Genomic DNA, 18,502 nt, shown 5'->3' on the forward strand with positions numbered 1-18,502 from the left:
GCGAAGCTCGCAGACTGCTGCAGGACGGTGGCTGCTGCTCTCCTGCCTCTTGAATTCACTTTTGGCATGCCAATGGAAAGTGTTCCAGGACAACTTTCCTGGGTTTTGACATAGTCGTCATGCATCCCACCTTGGAAATTCTTGTTGCTCCCCAGAGGCTGCGAGATGCAGAGAACACGGTGGCAGCTGCTGAAAAGAAGGGCAACTGTGAGTTGGTCAAGAAGCAAGAACCTAGGCAGCTGCCTGTGCTTGGCAAGGAGCAGCTGCTGGATTCTTGCAATTGCCTTCAGTGCGCACAGAAGCCCGCTGCTCTGCTGCTTGCTTTTTCGCCTTCAGTCAATTACACACTGCTGAAGCTGAGGCAGGCTGTTCAGCTTTGCTGCTTTTCAGCATCTCAGCTGCCCTTCTGCTCTGTGACAGCTCTCCAGGTTTCTTGCCTTCGCCAGGCTGCAACGTGCCCGCTAGTACCAGGAAAATGCAGTGTCCTTGGAATGTGCAGCAAATCTTATTTCCTGGCAAGGTCGGGCTAAGTGAGCAGTGCTGGTACACTTTCTCCTTGAGAACTGGAGCGGAAAAGCTTTTGGCTAAGATGTAGGCGACTAGAGAGGCAGAATACGCAGCTCCGGAGCTGGCCGAAAGCAAGTGCCGCTTGCCGGCGTCTTTCGGCAGAAGCGGCTCTTCGGAGCGCACCGCTGCCGCTCCAGTGATCTGTGCGCGAAGTAGCCGCTTCTTGTCCTCCGGCAGCCGGAGATCGCGGTAGCTTGCAAGAGGCGAAGAACGAAGCCGCGAAGAAGCCGGCTTGTGTGCGAAGCTCGCAGACTGCTGCAGGACGGTGGCTGCTGCTCTCCTGCCTCTTGAATTCACTTTTGGCATGCCAATGGAAAGTGTTCCAGGACAACTTTCCTGGGTTTTGACATAGTCGTCATGCATCCCACCTTGGAAATTCTTGTTGCTCCCCAGAGGCTGCGAGATGCAGAGAACACGGTGGCAGCTGCTGAAAAGAAGGGCAACTGTGAGTTGGTCAAGAAGCAAGAACCTAGGCAGCTGCCTGTGCTTGGCAAGGAGCAGCTGCTGGATTCTTGCAATTGCCTTCAGTGCGCACAGAAGCCCGCTGCTCTGCTGCTTGCTTTTTCGCCTTCAGTCAATTACACACTGCTGAAGCTGAGGCAGGCTGTTCAGCTTTGCTGCTTTTCAGCATCTCAGCTGCCCTTCTGCTCTGTGACAGCTCTCCAGGTTTCTTGCCTTCGCCAGGCTGCAACGTGCCCGCTAGTACCAGGAAAATGCAGTGTCCTTGGAATGTGCAGCAAATCTTATTTCCTGGCAAGGTCGGGCTAAGTGAGCAGTGCTGGTACACTTTCTCCTTGAGAACTGGAGCGGAAAAGCTTTTGGCTAAGATGTAGGCGACTAGAGAGGCAGAATACGCAGCTCCGGAGCTGGCCGAAAGCAAGTGCCGCTTGCCGGCGTCTTTCGGCAGAAGCGGCTCTTCGGAGCGCACCGCTGCCGCTCCAGTGATCTGTGCGCGAAGTAGCCGCTTCTTGTCCTCCGGCAGCCGGAGATCGCGGTAGCTTGCAAGAGGCGAAGAACGAAGCCGCGAAGAAGCCGGCTTGTGTGCGAAGCTCGCAGACTGCTGCAGGACGGTGGCTGCTGCTCTCCTGCCTCTTGAATTCACTTTTGGCATGCCAATGGAAGGTGTTCCAGGACAACTTTCCTGGGTTTTGACATAGTCGTCATGCATCCCACCTTGGAAATTCTTGTTGCTCCCCAGAGGCTGCGAGATGCAGAGAACACGGTGGCAGCTGCTGAAAAGAAGGGCAACTGTGAGTTGGTCAAGAAGCAAGAACCTAGGCAGCTGCCTGTGCTTGGCAAGGAGCAGCTGCTGGATTCTTGCAATTGCCTTCAGTGCGCACAGAAGCCCGCTGCTCTGCTGCTTGCTTTTTCGCCTTCAGTCAATTACACACTGCTGAAGCTGAGGCAGGCTGTTCAGCTTTGCTGCTTTTCAGCATCTCAGCTGCCCTTCTGCTCTGTGACAGCTCTCCAGGTTTCTTGCCTTCGCCAGGCTGCAACGTGCCCGCTAGTACCAGGAAAATGCAGTGTCCTTGGAATGTGCAGCAAATCTTATTTCCTGGCAAGGTCGGGCTAAGTGAGCAGTGCTGGTACACTTTCTCCTTGAGAACTGGAGCGGAAAAGCTTTTGGCTAAGATGTAGGCGACTAGAGAGGCAGAATACGCAGCTCCGGAGCTGGCCGAAAGCAAGTGCCGCTTGCCGGCGTCTTTCGGCAGAAGCGGCTCTTCGGAGCGCACCGCTGCCGCTCCAGTGATCTGTGCGCGAAGTAGCCGCTTCTTGTCCTCCGGCAGCCGGAGATCGCGGTAGCTTGCAAGAGGCGAAGAACGAAGCCGCGAAGAAGCCGGCTTGTGTGCGAAGCTCGCAGACTGCTGCAGGACGGTGGCTGCTGCTCTCCTGCCTCTTGAATTCACTTTTGGCATGCCAATGGAAGGTGTTCCAGGACAACTTTCCTGGGTTTTGACATAGTCGTCATGCATCCCACCTTGGAAATTCTTGTTGCTCCCCAGAGGCTGCGAGATGCAGAGAACACGGTGGCAGCTGCTGAAAAGAAGGGCAACTGTGAGTTGGTCAAGAAGCAAGAACCTAGGCAGCTGCCTGTGCTTGGCAAGGAGCAGCTGCTGGATTCTTGCAATTGCCTTCAGTGCGCACAGAAGCCCGCTGCTCTGCTGCTTGCTTTTTCGCCTTCAGTCAATTACACACTGCTGAAGCTGAGGCAGGCTGTTCAGCTTTGCTGCTTTTCAGCATCTCAGCTGCCCTTCTGCTCTGTGACAGCTCTCCAGGTTTCTTGCCTTCGCCAGGCTGCAACGTGCCCGCTAGTACCAAGAACTGGGCAGGAGTGGGCAGAGAGCACGGCCATCTGCCAGCAGGTTGCAGCTTGCCCAGGAAAATGCAGTGTCCTTGGAATGTGCAGCAAATCTTATTTCCTGGCAAGGTCGGGCTAAGTGAGCAGTGCTGGTACACTTTCTCCTTGAGAACTGGAGCGGAAAAGCTTTTGGCTAAGATGTAGGCGACTAGAGAGGCAGAATACGCAGCTCCGGAGCTGGCCGAAAGCAAGTGCCGCTTGCCGGCGTCTTTCGGCAGAAGCGGCTCTTCGGAGCGCACCGCTGCCGCTCCAGTGATCTGTGCGCGAAGTAGCCGCTTCTTGTCCTCCGGCAGCCGGAGATCGCGGTAGCTTGCAAGAGGCGAAGAACGAAGCCGCGAAGAAGCCGGCTTGTGTGCGAAGCTCGCAGACTGCTGCAGGACGGTGGCTGCTGCTCTCCTGCCTCTTGAATTCACTTTTGGCATGCCAATGGAAGGTGTTCCAGGACAACTTTCCTGGGTTTTGACATAGTCGTCATGCATCCCACCTTGGAAATTCTTGTTGCTCCCCAGAGGCTGCGAGATGCAGAGAACACGGTGGCAGCTGCTGAAAAGAAGGGCAACTGTGAGTTGGTCAAGAAGCAAGAACCTAGGCAGCTGCCTGTGCTTGGCAAGGAGCAGCTGCTGGATTCTTGCAATTGCCTTCAGTGCGCACAGAAGCCCGCTGCTCTGCTGCTTGCTTTTTCGCCTTCAGTCAATTACACACTGCTGAAGCTGAGGCAGGCTGTTCAGCTTTGCTGCTTTTCAGCATCTCAGCTGCCCTTCTGCTCTGTGACAGCTCTCCAGGTTTCTTGCCTTCGCCAGGCTGCAACGTGCCCGCTAGTACCAAGAACTGGGCAGGAGTGGCAGAGAGCACGGCCATCTGCCAGCAGGTTGCAGCTTGCCCAGGAAAATGAAGTGTCCTTGGAATGTGCAGCAAATCTTATTTCCTGGCAAGGTCGGGCTAAGTGAGCAGTGCTGGTACACTTTCTCCTTGAGAACTGGAGCGGAAAAGCTTTTGGCTAAGATGTAGGCGACTAGAGAGGCAGAATACGCAGCTCCGGAGCTGGCCGAAAGCAAGTGCCGCTTGCCGGCGTCTTTCGGCAGAAGCGGCTCTTCGGAGCGCACCGCTGCCGCTCCAGTGATCTGTGCGCGAAGTAGCCGCTTCTTGTCCACCGGCAGCCGGAGATCGCGGTAGCTTGCAAGAGGCGAAGAACGAAGCCGCGAAGAAGCCGGCTTGTGTGCGAAGCTCGCAGACTGCTGCAGGACGGTGGCTGCTGCTCTCCTGCCTCTTGAATTCACTTTTGGCATGCCAATGGAAAGTGTTCCAGGACAACTTTCCTGGGTTTTGACATAGTCGTCATGCATCCCACCTTGGAAATTCTTGTTGCTCCCCAGAGGCTGCGAGATGCAGAGAACACGGTGGCAGCTGCTGAAAAGAAGGGCAACTGTGAGTTGGTCAAGAAGCAAGAACCTAGGCAGCTGCCTGTGCTTGGCAAGGAGCAGCTGCTGGATTCTTGCAATTGCCTTCAGTGCGCACAGAAGCCCGCTGCTCTGCTGCTTGCTTTTTCGCCTTCAGTCAATTACACACTGCTGAAGCTGAGGCAGGCTGTTCAGCTTTGCTGCTTTTCAGCATCTCAGCTGCCCTTCTGCTCTGTGACAGCTCTCCAGGTTTCTTGCCTTCGCCAGGCTGCAACGTGCCCGCTAGTACCAGGAAAATGCAGTGTCCTTGGAATGTGCAGCAAATCTTATTTCCTGGCAAGGTCGGGCTAAGTGAGCAGTGCTGGTACACTTTCTCCTTGAGAACTGGAGCGGAAAAGCTTTTGGCTAAGATGTAGGCGACTAGAGAGGCAGAATACGCAGCTCCGGAGCTGGCCGAAAGCAAGTGCCGCTTGCCGGCGTCTTTCGGCAGAAGCGGCTCTTCGGAGCGCACCGCTGCCGCTCCAGTGATCTGTGCGCGAAGTAGCCGCTTCTTGTCCTCCGGCAGCCGGAGATCGCGGTAGCTTGCAAGAGGCGAAGAACGAAGCCGCGAAGAAGCCGGCTTGTGTGCGAAGCTCGCAGACTGCTGCAGGACGGTGGCTGCTGCTCTCCTGCCTCTTGAATTCACTTTTGGCATGCCAATGGAAGGTGTTCCAGGACAACTTTCCTGGGTTTTGACATAGTCGTCATGCATCCCACCTTGGAAATTCTTGTTGCTCCCCAGAGGCTGCGAGATGCAGAGAACACGGTGGCAGCTGCTGAAAAGAAGGGCAACTGTGAGTTGGTCAAGAAGCAAGAACCTAGGCAGCTGCCTGTGCTTGGCAAGGAGCAGCTGCTGGATTCTTGCAATTGCCTTCAGTGCGCACAGAAGCCCGCTGCTCTGCTGCTTGCTTTTTCGCCTTCAGTCAATTACACACTGCTGAAGCTGAGGCAGGCTGTTCAGCTTTGCTGCTTTTCAGCATCTCAGCTGCCCTTCTGCTCTGTGACAGCTCTCCAGGTTTCTTGCCTTCGCCAGGCTGCAACGTGCCCGCTAATACCAAGAACTGGGCAGGAGTGGGCAGAGAGCACGGCCATCTGCCAGCAGGTTGCAGCTTGCCCAGGAAAGTGCAGTGTCCTTGGAATGTGCAGCAAATCTTATTTCCTGGCAAGGTCGGGCTAAGTGAGCAGTGCTGGTACACTTTCTCCTTGAGAACTGGAGCGGAAAAGCTTTTGGCTAAGATGTAGGCGACTAGAGAGGCAGAATACGCAGCTCCGGAGCTGGCCGAAAGCAAGTGCCGCTTGCCGGCGTCTTTCGGCAGAAGCGGCGCTTCGGAGCGCACCGCTGCCGCTCCAGTGATCTGTGCGCGAAGTAGCCGCTTCTTGTCCTCCGGCAGCCGGAGATCGCGGTAGCTTGCAAGAGGCGAAGAACGAAGCCGCCAAGAAGCCGGCTTGTGTGCGAAGCTGGCAGGCTGCTGCAGGACGGTGGCTGCTGCTCTCCTGCCTCTTGAATTCACTCTTGGCATGCCAATGGAAGGTGTTCCAGGACAACTTTCCTGGGTTTTGATTTTATTTTTCACGCATCCCACTTGTCACGATCCGCTTCTTGCGGGGTGTCGTGATGGTTCTTTTCACTGATCCCAAAAGTGCAAAAAGGCAAACAACAAGGGACTATCAGTTAATCACAACAAATGCAGCCTTATTAGGGGCCAAAACAGTAAATGCGATAGTGGGGATCGGAAAGGAGATAAAAGGAGAGAGAGAGAGAGAAGAGGGGTATGGGAATAGCTACCAACACAGGCGAGATCCTCAGTGGTCCGGACGATGGGGTTCCGTTTGTCGTGTCGGGGCAGTCTCCAAAGTTCTGGTCGACTCGGGGCTCCAGTTATAGTCCACAGAGGAAAGAGGGGGGAGCAAGTGTAACAACGAAAGTCCATTGTAATCGCCACGCGGGAACAGGTGAGTCCACAGAAACCACCAAAGCAAGACGAATCCAATGAAGAATAAGTCCATTTGAATCACTGAAGGGAAACAGGTCATGTCATTAGTGGTCAGACCACCAATTTCCCCTCCTCCCTATAGCAGGGGTCTCAGTCTCAGTCCTTGGGAGGAGGGTTCTCATTCTTTGTTTGTCACACTGGTAACGAGGCAGATGAGGGGTCTTCAATGAAGGACCCCGGGAGTCACCCCAAAAGTTCATTTGGCTTAAGAACGGAGATTAGAAGCAGGCCGCGCATCAGGCTGTCCCGTGCTGGGTCCACGTCAGGTCTTTGCCAAGTCCTTGCCAAGTCCTTGCCAAGTTCTTACCAGGCCTTGTTGGGATCAGCCAGCATGACGGTTCAGTGGTTGCACCTGCACTGTGTCCTGTTCTAAGCCGGAACTGCAGTGGAGGAAGGGATTCTTTCTTGTGGCAATCGGAAGGCAGAATGGAAAATGAGGGGCTTCAGACGGGCTCTTACACCACCCCGTGAGTGACGATTGCCCTCGAAAGATCTTCATCAGCAGGGTTCCATGGTGTCGTCGTGGAGTCTTCAGGACTCATCAAGTGTTGGCAGCACATTCCAGGGAAAAGGGAAGAGAAAAAGGAAAGGAAAGAGAAAACAGGAAAACTAAGACAAGAATTAAATCAGCAATAGTTTGTTTAAATAATAATCAATATTAATCAATTAAACAATAAATTGATCAAATAATAAACCAGTATAATCAATATTAAGCAGTAAAGTAATAAACCTAGTATCATCGATATTACTCAGTATAATTTTATAATCAAGAAACAAAAATAATTAAAACAGTGATTAAAACAAATCATAAAAGAAAATGATGTAAAACATATCTACCAACCCTATAATCTTCTTGTGTCTACAGTCCTGGGAACATCTATAGTGTAAAGGATGTTGGCCAAGTGGTGTGCATTAATTATAGATGTTAATTTTGTTCATCGTTTCATCATTCTCCAATTTACAATAAGCAAGATTACTGATAAAACAAAACCAATCATAACTAAAATCAGAAGAACAACAACGGGATGGCACAATTTGTTCAGGATACCCGTGGCGGTGGGTGACCACCCGAAAAGGGTATCCCAGCACTTGTGCTCGGCATCACTTTCCACCCTTTCTACAACACGATGTATTTCTTGCACATCATGATGAACAGTTACCAGAGTTTTCTGTCCATTCTCCTTGATTTTTCCTAGGATCTCTATTAGATCTTGATGAAGTAATGGTTGCTTTACCAAAGTAAGGTTCATCCCAATGGGAGTAGGCAGTAGCTTGTGAATCAACATGAGATTGGATTCTAAAAGTTCATGTAAGGTAACTGGAGCTACAAAAGAAAAATCACATCCTGCAATTTTAGTAAAGTTGCAAGCACAATAATTTGAATGATTTTTAGTATCTACTACTGTACTTTCTATAAACACAGTATCACAAGTGGTTCTTGTATATACACGCCCATTGCCTGTATATACAAGGACTGTTTCAGAAGTCTCGTTAGGATGAATATCAAAATGACAGCTATTTTGTTCTGTGTCTAAACAGATATCTTGAGCTATTATTGCATTACCTTCACAGATAAACCCTAGTTGTTCTCGGATAGTACAGGACTCTAAATTGACAGTTTGCCGTTTGTCATCAATTTGACGGGCCCATTCTCTGTGTTCAGAAGGATAGAAAGTGGGTCCATCATGATTCAATCCTAATGCGATGCTAGGGAATATCAAATGCACTGAGGCATTACTTATGGTCAGCACAAAATGCTGTGGCTGTGTTTGTGTTAGGGTCATAGGTAAAATTCACTAAATTCCACCAGGATTGGAAATCTCTTTCAAAGTCAGTGGCACTGTCCCAGACTATTTTCCTAATCTCAGTAGGAAAAGTGCCTTCTTCACCTTCTCTTATAATTGAGGCAGCAACTGACTGCATCCATAATTGAGCCTGGATACAGCTAAGAGCTAAGGAAACATTGCTTTGTGTGGCATTAAGTGCATCAATGATCAATTTTTTATCCTTCACATTTATCTTTTCCCAATTTGGTAGAATGTTTGATAGCAACCACTGATGTGTTCCCAAGGCCGATAAGGACGACTGCAGTGGTTGCTGTATTTTGGTCAAATCTCTAGTCGTAGAAGCCAATTTATTCATTAATACCTCTGAATTGATTCCCAATTCTGTTCCCACAACACCAGTTATGTCTCTTGGCACCCGTTTTTTAGGAGGGTTCCACTGTCGCAGCCAGGTTGTCCAAGCCTGAAAAGAGGTTTGCAAAAAGGGTGAACAAGCTGGTTGTATTTCTGAGACATTGTTTTGCATCAGCAATTTGACTTGTTTAAGAGACCATGCCGGATCAAATAATATCTGCTGTTGGCCAGTTTTCCTGATTATATATGGTCCAACTTCAAAAATTTTCGGGGTAAGCATAACTGGTGGCTGGGCTCGAGTGGTGGTAGTGGTGGTGGTATAAACCGTAGTAGATTGAGCTACAGCATTTATTATAAACTTAAAAGAAAGCCCTTTGGTGTTTTTTCCCCATAAACAAACCACTTCTGCAGTCTGTGTTAGTGTAAAATTGTGCCAACAATCCTGTACGCTTGGGTGCGTGCAGACCTTTTTGTGCTTAAAGAGATCCTTTCACTTTTTCTGCATGCTACCACAATTAGTTCAGACCACGGTCACTCAGCTGGTTTCTGGCCATGGGGTTGTGGTAGGATGCAGAAAAGTATTACCAGTTTGATCATGGATTAGGTGGTCTTCATGTCCCTCGGAGTTCTTCTGAAAAAGTAAACACAACGGAATTCTGCCGCCGAGAGGCAGAAAAGTTAGAATGATGGAATTATCCAGCATGTATTTGTCCAATGCTCTTTCCCTAGAGCACCAGAGGCTTCCCATGCATATTTATTCAGAGGGGGTTTTAGCACAAGTGCTACTAGTCCTATAGTAAGAGAGGTCCACCAGAACAGGTTGGCCAGGGTCATGAGCTGGATTATTAGGATCATTTGGTAGAGAGCATAGGAGTCAGTGTAGATGCAGACCAAAGAGGAATTCTGTGCTTCTCGTTGAAAAACACTCCAGACAGCTATCAGCTCCCCAATGTGTGCACTACCTTCTCCCTCTGTAATCATTTGCTCACCAGAGGAAAAGTGGAGGGCTTCTGCCCTATATTTCCATACTTTTCCTTTCCCTTTAGCAGAAGCATCAGTAAACCAAGAGTTTGCTGATTGTTTGGGGCAGAAAGGAGGGGTTACTTTGATTACAGAGGCAGGTTTGTCCAAGCTCTCCGTTTCTTGGATTGGTAAAGTTTTTACAGATCCTTCTGTCATTGAGAAGAAGTTACAGTAATGTTCAAGCTGAGCATACCACTTTCTCACTAAGGCCCTCTGGGCCACCCCGTCAGGAGGGGGAGTCCCACTAGTGGCTGTCTTAATAACCTTGAAGGGGCCTCTCAATACAATTGGTTGTTTTCGTGCAATTTTTTCTACTTCTAGGAAAGCTAAGATAACCATCAACAATCCTTTTTCCCAGGTAGTGTATCTTTTCTCAGCATCTTTGGAACCACGGGAGTAAAAACCAACAGGTCTTGTCAGACCCTCAGCACCCCGCTGCCATATGTGTACTGACAGCCCTGAGGAGGCAAATCCACATTCCACCTGGAAAGGATCTGTAGGATGGGTAGGGGTCACTGCTTGATGAGCTGTTGCTTCAAAAATCAGCAATTGCAATGCTGACTCCTGAGAAAGACTCCAATCCCATTTCACCCCTTTCCTCAACAAGTCATAAAGGGGAACAAATGGGTCCTTCTGCTTACTAGGAAATCTAGCTGGTCTTTCTACAGGAGATACAGCTGCTATCGTTTTTGGAAGGAGAATTGCTGTAGGTTTGAGTGATTCTGGAAGCCCACAAATTCAAGGGGTCCTTATCTCGGGCTTCACAGGTAATTGCATCAGGGATTCAAAGTCAGGAATTAATTTCTTTTTGAGAGTCATTTGCAGGCAAGCAGCTTTGTGCACATTTTCCAAGAGTTGGTCGGGGGTACTAATTCTAGCTATGGGATCTCCCCTTTCCAAGGGGCTTGTTCCCCCGGCCCAAAAAGCTGCACGCTGTGTCAGGGACCATGTGTCACCTTTCTCTCCTGTTGTTAAGAAGACACCATGTCCCCAGTACCCACTGGCTTCCTGTTCACTTAATTGAATTTGATCACCACCAGTGAGGGACACCCGGAAAACATATTCTGTTTCTGATTCATGTGGAGGCTGTCCATATTCCCTTTTAAGCTTAGCTAGCTCAGTGGCAGTGTTTAGTTGTGATGGTATGTGTTTGGTTGTGATGTGAGGTTGGAGATCATCATCACTGAGATAGCTATACACTGAGATAGTTTTAATCAAGGGTCTCAAGTGATGGCAGCAATGTTCCCCACAAATTACTTGCTGCTTCAAGTTCTTGATGAGGATAGATTTGTTTCATGTGAGGAGTTTCCTTCTCCTCAAGCTCTGTAGAGGAATCAGCATGATGTGATTTGTTAACATGTTCCTCTGTTAAGGCAGCTCGCAATGCATAGATCACATCTTTTGCTTCATAGAACTGGTTTTGCAAAATTTCAACTAGATTTTGAAGGGAGTCTATTATAGCATGTTCCTCACTTCTTCGCTCGAAGCCATTTTCTATAGCTGCCGTAAGACAAGCTCCCAAAACTGAGCATGAGATAGTTTTATTTTTGCCCAGTTTGAATTTTGTTTCATGTTGTAATGAACACACTCTATCGATAACATTTTCTAAGTTCAACCAATTCCTCTGTGCCCATTTTTCTCCTTCCGTAGAAGGTTTGGCATTGTGTTTGGCTAGTAGTGCATAAAATTCAGCTTTAATTTCAAGGCTAAGATTGTCACTCATTTTGTGAAGGGACCAAAACCACGACAGGGAGCTACAAACTTAAGTTCCACAAAACTACACAGCCCTCGCTGTGTCGCCCTTCGCTTCCCTGGCTGGGTGAAAGGACAATAATCTGCCTGGGAGGCTCTGCTTAGTTGCTTCAAGTTGTCCCGTCCTTCCCAGACCAGATACACAACAACAACAAAACAAGTGTCCCGCCTTTTGCACTAGTGGATCCTTTGTGAATTTCCAAAGACAGTCTGGGTGCCTTTTCAGCTGCAAGCCTTCTGTCTAGACAGAAATCCTGTCCGTGACGCCAATTTTAATGTCACGATCCGCTTCTTGCGGGGTGTCGTGATGGTTCTTTTCACCGATCCCAAAAGTGCAAAAAGGCAAACAACAAGGGACTATCAGTTAATCACAACAAATGCACCTTTATTAGGGGCCAAAACAGTAAATGCGATAGTGGGGATCGGAAAGGAGATAAAAGGAGAGAGAGAGAGAGAGAGAGAGAGGGTATGGGAATAGCTACCAACACAGGCGAGATCCTCAGTGGTCCGGACGATGGGGATCCGTCTGTCGTGTCGGGGGAGTCTCCGAAGTTCTGGTCGACTCGGGGCTCCAGTTATAGTCCACAGAGGAAAGAGGGGGGAGCAAGTGTAACAACGAAAGTCCATTGTAATCGCCACGCGGGAACAGGTGAGTCCACAGAAACCACCAAAGCAAGACGAATCCAATGAAGAATAAGTCCATTTGAATCACTGAAGGGAAACAGGTCATGTCATTAGTGGTCAGACCACCAATTTCCCCTCCTCTCTATAGCAGGGGTCTCAGTCTCAGTCCTTGGGAGGAGGGTTCTCATTCTTTGTTTGTCACACTGGTAACGAGGCAGATGAGGGGTCTTCAATGAAGGACCCCGGGAGTCACCCCAAAAGTTCATTTGGCTTAAGAACGGAGATTAGAAGCAGGCCGCGCATCAGGCTGCCCCGTGCTGGGTCCACGTCAGGTCTTTGCCAAGTCCTTGCCAAGTCCTTGCCAAGTTCTTACCAGGCCTTGTTGGGATCAGCCAGCATGACGGTTCAGTGGTTGCACCTGCACTGTGTCCTGTTCTAAGCCGGAACTGCAGTGGAGGAAGGGATTCTTTCTTGTGGCAATCGGAAGGCAGAATGGAAAATGAGGGGCTTCAGACGGGCTCTTACACCACCCCGTGAGTGACGATTGCCCTCGAAAGATCTTCATCAGCAGGGTTCCATGGTGTCGTCGTGGAGTCTTCAGGACTCATCAAGTGTTGGCAGCACATTCCAGGGAAAAGGGAAGAGAAAAAGGAAAGGAAAGAGAAAACAGGAAAACTAAGACAAGAATTAAATCAGCAATAGTTTGTTTAAATAATAATCAATATTAATCAATTAAACAATAAATTGATCAAATAATAAACCAGTATAATCAATATTAAGCAGTAAAGTAATAAACCTAGTATCATCGATATTACTCAGTATAATTTTATAATCAAGAAACAAAAATAATTAAAACAGTGATTAAAACAAATCATAAAAGAAAATGATGTAAAACATATCTACCAACCCTATAATCTTCTTGTGTCTACAGTCCTGGGAACATCTATAGTGTAAAGGATGTTGGCCAAGTGGTGTGCATTAATTATAGATGTTAATTTTGTTCATCGTTTCATCATTCTCCAATTTACAATAAGCAAGATTACTGATAAAACAAAACCAATCATAACTAAAATCAGAAGAACAACAACGGGATGGCACAATTTGTTCAGGATACCCGTGGCGGTGGGTGACCACCCGAAAAGGGTATCCCAGCACTTGTGCTCGGCATCACTTTCCACCCTTTCTACAACACGATGTATTTCTTGCACATCATGATGAACAGTTACCAGAGTTTTCTGTCCATTCTCCTTGATTTTTCCTAGGATCTCTATTAGATCTTGATGAAGTAATGGTTGCTTTACCAAAGTAAGGTTCATCCCAATGGGAGTAGGCAGTAGCTTGTGAATCAACATGAGATTGGATTCTAAAAGTTCATGTAAGGTAACTGGAGCTACAAAAGAAAAATCACATCCTGCAATTTTAGTAAAGTTGCAAGCACAATAATTTGAATGATTTTTAGTATCTACTACTGTACTTTCTATAAACACAGTATCACAAGCGGTTCTGAAGCAGGCACGCCCATTGCCTGTAGATACAAGGACTGTTTCAGAAGTCTCGTTAGGATGAATATCAAAATGACAGCTATTTTGTTCTGTGTCTAAACAGATATCTTGAGCTATAATTGCATTACCTTCACAGATAAACCCTAGTTGTTCTCGGATAGTACAGGACTCTAAATTGACAGTTTGCCATTTGTCATCAATTTGACGGGCCCATTCTCTATGTTCAGAAGGATAGAAAGTGGGTCCATCATGATTCAATCCTAATGCGATGCTAGGGAATATCAAATGCACTGAGGCATTACTTATGGTCAGCACAAAATGCTGTGGCTGTGTTTGTGTTAGGGTCATAGGTAAAATTCACTAAATTCCACCAGGATTGGAAATCTCTTTCAAAGTCAGTGGCACTGTCCCAGACTATTTTCCTAATCTCAGTAGGAAAAGTGCCTTCTTCACCTTCTCTTATAATTGAGGCAGCAACTGACTGCATCCATAATTGAGCCTGGATACAGCTAAGAGCTAAGGAAACATTGCTTTGTGTGGCATTAAGTGCATCAATGATCAATTTTTTATCCTTCACATTTATCTTTTCCCAATTTGGTAGAATGTTTGATAGCAACCACTGATGTGTTCCCAAGGCCGATAAGGACGACTGCAGTGGTTGCTGTATTTTGGTCAAATCTCTAGTCGTAGAAGCCAATTTATTCATTAATACCTCTGAATTGATTCCCAATTCTGTTCCCACAACACCAGTTATGTCTCTTGGCACCCGTTTTTTAGGAGGGTTCCACTGTCGCAGCCAGGTTGTCCAAGCCTGAAAAGAGGTTTGCAAAAAGGGTGAACAAGCTGGTTGTATTTCTGAGACATTGTTTTGCATCAGCAATTTGACTTGTTTAAGAGACCATGCCGGATCAAATAATATCTGTTGTTGGCCAGTTTTCCTGATTACATATGGTCCAACTTCAAAAATTTTCGGGGTAAGCATAACTGGTGGCTGGGCTCGAGTGGTGGTAGTGGTGGTGGTATAAACCGTAGTAGATTGAGCTACAGCATTTATTATAAACTTAAAAGAAAGCCCTTTGGTGTTTTTTCCCCATAAACAAACCACTTCTGCAGTCTGTGTTAGTGTAAAATTGTGCCAACAATCCTGTACGCTTGGGTGCGTGCAGACCTTTTTGTGCTTAAAGAGATCCTTTCACTTTTTCTGCATGCTACCACAATTAGTTCAGACCACGGTCACTCAGCTGGTTTCTGGCCATGGGGTTGTGGTAGGATGCAGAAAAGTATTACCAGTTTGATCATGGATTAGGTGGTCTTCATGTCCCTCGGAGTTCTTCTGAAAAAGTAAACACAACGGAATTCTGCCGCCGAGAGGCAGAAAAGTTAGAATGATGGAATTATCCAGCATGTATTTGTCCAATGCTCTTTCCCTAGAGCACCAGAGGCTTCCCATGCATATTTATTCAGAGGGGGTTTTAGCACAAGTGCTACTCGTCCTATAGTAAGAGAGGTCCACCAGAACAGGTTGGCCAGGGTCATGAGCTGGATTATTAGGATCATTTGGTACAGAGCATAGGAGTCAGTGTAGATGCAGACCAAAGAGGAATTCTGTGCTTCTCGTTGAAAAACACTCCAGACAGCTATCAGCTCCCCAATGTGTGCACTACCTTCTCCCTCTGTAATCATTTGCTCACCAGAGGAAAAGTGGAGGGCTTCTGCCCTATATTTCCATACTTTTCCTTTCCCTTTAGCAGAAGCATCAGTAAACCAAGAGTTTGCTGATTGTTTGGGGCAGAAAGGAGGGGTTACTTTGATTACAGAGGCAGGTTTGTCCAAGCTCTCCGTTTCTTGGATTGGTAAAGTTTTTACAGATCCTTCTGTCATTGAGAAGAAGTTACAGTAATGTTCAAGCTGAGCATACCACTTTCTCACTAAGGCCCTCTGGGCCACCCCGTCAGGAGGGGGAGTCCCACTAGTGGCTGTCTTAATAACCTTGAAGGGGCCTCTCAATACAATTGGTTGTTTTCGTGCAATTTTTTCTACTTCTAGGAAAGCTAAGATAACCATCAACAATCCTTTTTCCCAGGTAGTGTATCTTTTCTCAGCATCTTTGGAACCACGGGAGTAAAAACCAACAGGTCTTGTCAGACCCTCAGCACCCCGCTGCCATATGTGTACTGACAGCCCTGAGGAGGCAAATCCCCATTCCACCTGGAAAGGATCTGTAGGATGGATAGGGGTCACTGCTTGATGAGCTGTTGCTTCAAAAATCAGCAATTGCAATGCTGACTCCTGAGAAAGACTCCAATCCCATTTCACCCCTTTCCTCAACAAGTCATAAAGGGGAACAAATGGGTCCTTCTGCTTACTAGGAAATCTAGCTGGTCTTTCTACAGGAGATACAGCTGCTATCGTTTTTGGAAGGAGAATTGCTGTAGGTTTGAGTGATTCTGGAAGCCCACAAATTCAAGGGGTCCTTATCTCGGGCTTCACAGGTAATTGCATCAGGGATTCAAAGTCAGGAATTAATTTCTTTTTGAGAGTCATTTGCAGGCAAGCAGCTTTGTGCACATTTTCCAAGAGTTGGTCGGGGGTACTAATTCTAGCTATGGGATCTTCCCTTTCCAAGGGGCTTGTTCCCCCGGCCCAAAAAGCTGCACGCTGTGTCAGGGACCGTGTGTCACCTTTCTCTCCTGTTGTTAAGAAGACACCATGTCCCCAGTACCCACTGGCTTCCTGTTCACTTAATTGAATTTGATCACCACCAGTGAGGGACACCCGGAAAACATATTCTGTTTCTGATTCATGTGGAGGCTGTCCATATTCCCTTTTAAGCTTAGCTAGCTCAGTGGCAGTGTTTAGTTGTGATGGTATGTGTTTGGCTGTGATGTGAGGTTCGAGATCATCATCACTGAGATAGTTCTACTCTGTTTTAATCAAGGGTCTCAAGTGGTGGCAGCAATGTTCCCCACAATTACTTGCTGCTTCAAGTTCTTGATGAGGATAGATTTGTTTCATGTGAGGAGTTTCCTTCTCCTCAAGCTCTGTAGAGGAATCAGCATGATGTGATTTGTTAACATGTTCCTCTGTTAAGGCAGCTCGCAATGCATAGATCACATCTTTTGCTTCATAGAACTGTTTTTGCAAAATTTCAACTAGATTTTGAAGGGAGTCTATTAGAGCATGTTCCTCACTTCTTCGCTCAAAGCCATTTTCTATAGCTGCCGTAAGACAAGCTCCCAAAACTGAGCATAAGATACTTTTATTTTTGCCCAGTTTGAATTTTGTTTCATGTTGTAATGAACACACTCTATCAATAACATTTTCTAAGTTCAACCAATTCCTCTGTGCCCATTTTTCTCCTTCCGTAGAAGGTCTGGCATTGTGTTTGGCTAGTAGTGCATAAAATTCAGCTTTAATTTCAAGGCTAAGATTGTCACTCATTTTGTGAAGGGACCAAAACCACAACAGGGAGCTACAAACTTAAGTTCCACAAAACTACACAGCCCTCGCTGTGTCGCTCTTCGCTTCCCTGGCTGGGTGAAAGGACAATAATCTGCCTGCGAGGCTCTGCTTAGTTGCTTCAAGTTGTCCCTTCCTTCCCAGACCAGATACACAACAACAACAAAACAAGTGTCCCGCCTTTTGCACTAGTGGATCCTTTGTGAATTTCCAAAGACAGTGTGGGTGCCTTTTCAGCTGCAACCCTTCTGTCTAGACAGAAATCCTGTCCGTGACGCCAATTTTAATGTCACGATCCGCTTCTTGCGGGGTGTCGTGATGGTTCTTTTCACCGATCCCAAAAGTGCAAAAAGGCAAACAACAAGGGACTATCAGTTAATCACAACAAATGCACCTTTATTAGGGGCCAAAACAGTAAATGCGATAGTGGGGATCGGAAAGGAGATAAAAGGAGAGAGAGAGAGAGAAGAGGGGTATGGGAATAGCTACCAACACAGGCGAGATCCTCAGTGGTCCGGACGATGGGGATCCGTCTGTCGTGTCGGGGGAGTCTCCGAAGTTCTGGTCGACTCGGGGCTCCAGTTATAGTCCACAGAGGAAAGAGGGGGGAGCAAGTGTAACAATGAAAGTCCATTGTAATCGCCACGCGGGAACAGGTGAGTCCACAGAAACCACCAAAGCAAGACGAATCCAATGAAGAAGAAGTCCATTTGAATCACTGAAGGGAAACAGGTCATGTCATTAGTGGTCAGACCACCAATTTCCCCTCCTCCCTATAGCAGGGGTCTCAGTCTCAGTCCTTGGGAGGAGGGTTCTCATTCTTTGTTTGTCACAGTGGTAACGAGGCAGATGAGGGGTCTTCAATGAAGGACCCCGGGAGTCAGCCCAAAAGTTCATTTGGCTTAAGAACGGAGATTAGAAGCAGGCCGCGCATCAGGCTGTCCCGTGCTGGGTCCACGTCAGGTCTTTGCCAAGTCCTTGCCAAGTCCTTGCCAAGTTCTTGCCAGGCCTTGTTCGGAACAGCTAGCATGACGGTTCAGTGGTTGCACCTGCACTGTGTCCTGTTCTAAGCCGGAACTGCAGTGGAGGAAGGGATTCTTTCTCGTGGCAATCGGAAGGCAGAATGGAAAATGAGGGGCTTCAGACGGGCTCTTACACCGCCTTGGAAATTCTTGTTGCTCCCCAGAGGCTGCGAGACGCAGAGAACACCGTGGCAGCTGCTGAAAAGAAGGGCAACTGTGAGTTGGTCAAGAAGCAAGAACCTAGGCAGCTGACTGTGCTTGGCAAGGAGCAGCTACTGGATTCTTGCAATTGCCTTCAGAAGTGCACAGAAGCCCGCTGCTCTGCTGCTTGGTGTTTTGCCTTCAGTCAATTGCACACTGCTGAAGCTGAGGCAGGCTGTTCAGCTTTGCTGCTTTTCAGCATCTCATCTGCCCTTCTGCTCTGTGACAGCTCTCGAGGTGAAACAGAGATGTTTAGAATTAGGTTACCAAAATGAATTAAGCATTTATAATTTAGCTTGTAGAGTTATGTGTTGAATTTTCAACCTTTTACTTAAGAAACCTCTGCCTAATACAAAGGGCAAAGGAAAATGCAAATTTCTGAAGCTTCTTGCATAAAGAACAATACCAGAAGAAGCAAAGAACCC

At 47.6% G+C, this 18,502-nt stretch overlaps 1 long non-coding RNA gene across 8 annotated transcripts; it reads right to left on the reverse strand.

Moving 5' to 3' along the window:
* Nucleotides 1-6,071: 6,071 nt before the first annotated feature.
* On the reverse strand, nt 6,072-18,002 carry LOC128794480 (uncharacterized). Of its 8 annotated transcripts, none has more exons than XR_008433142.1 (6): nt 17,904-18,002; nt 17,344-17,572; nt 14,108-14,753; nt 11,752-13,283; nt 8,505-9,150; nt 6,072-7,680 (listed from the first exon to the last, which is right to left on the reverse strand). It is a non-coding gene; the product is annotated as an uncharacterized LOC128794480 (long non-coding RNA). The 8 variants fall into 8 exon arrangements; XR_008433139.1 differs by lacking the exon at nt 17,904-18,002 and having other exon boundaries at nt 11,752-12,496; nt 13,120-13,283; nt 17,344-17,897; XR_008433144.1 differs by lacking the exon at nt 17,904-18,002 and having other exon boundaries at nt 11,752-12,339; nt 12,419-13,283; nt 17,344-17,897.
* Between the last annotated feature and the right edge of the window lie 500 nt (nt 18,003-18,502).

This window comes from Vidua chalybeata, chromosome 1 (genome assembly GCF_026979565.1).
Source record: "Vidua chalybeata isolate OUT-0048 chromosome 1, bVidCha1 merged haplotype, whole genome shotgun sequence".
NCBI lineage: Eukaryota > Metazoa > Chordata > Aves > Passeriformes > Viduidae > Vidua > Vidua chalybeata.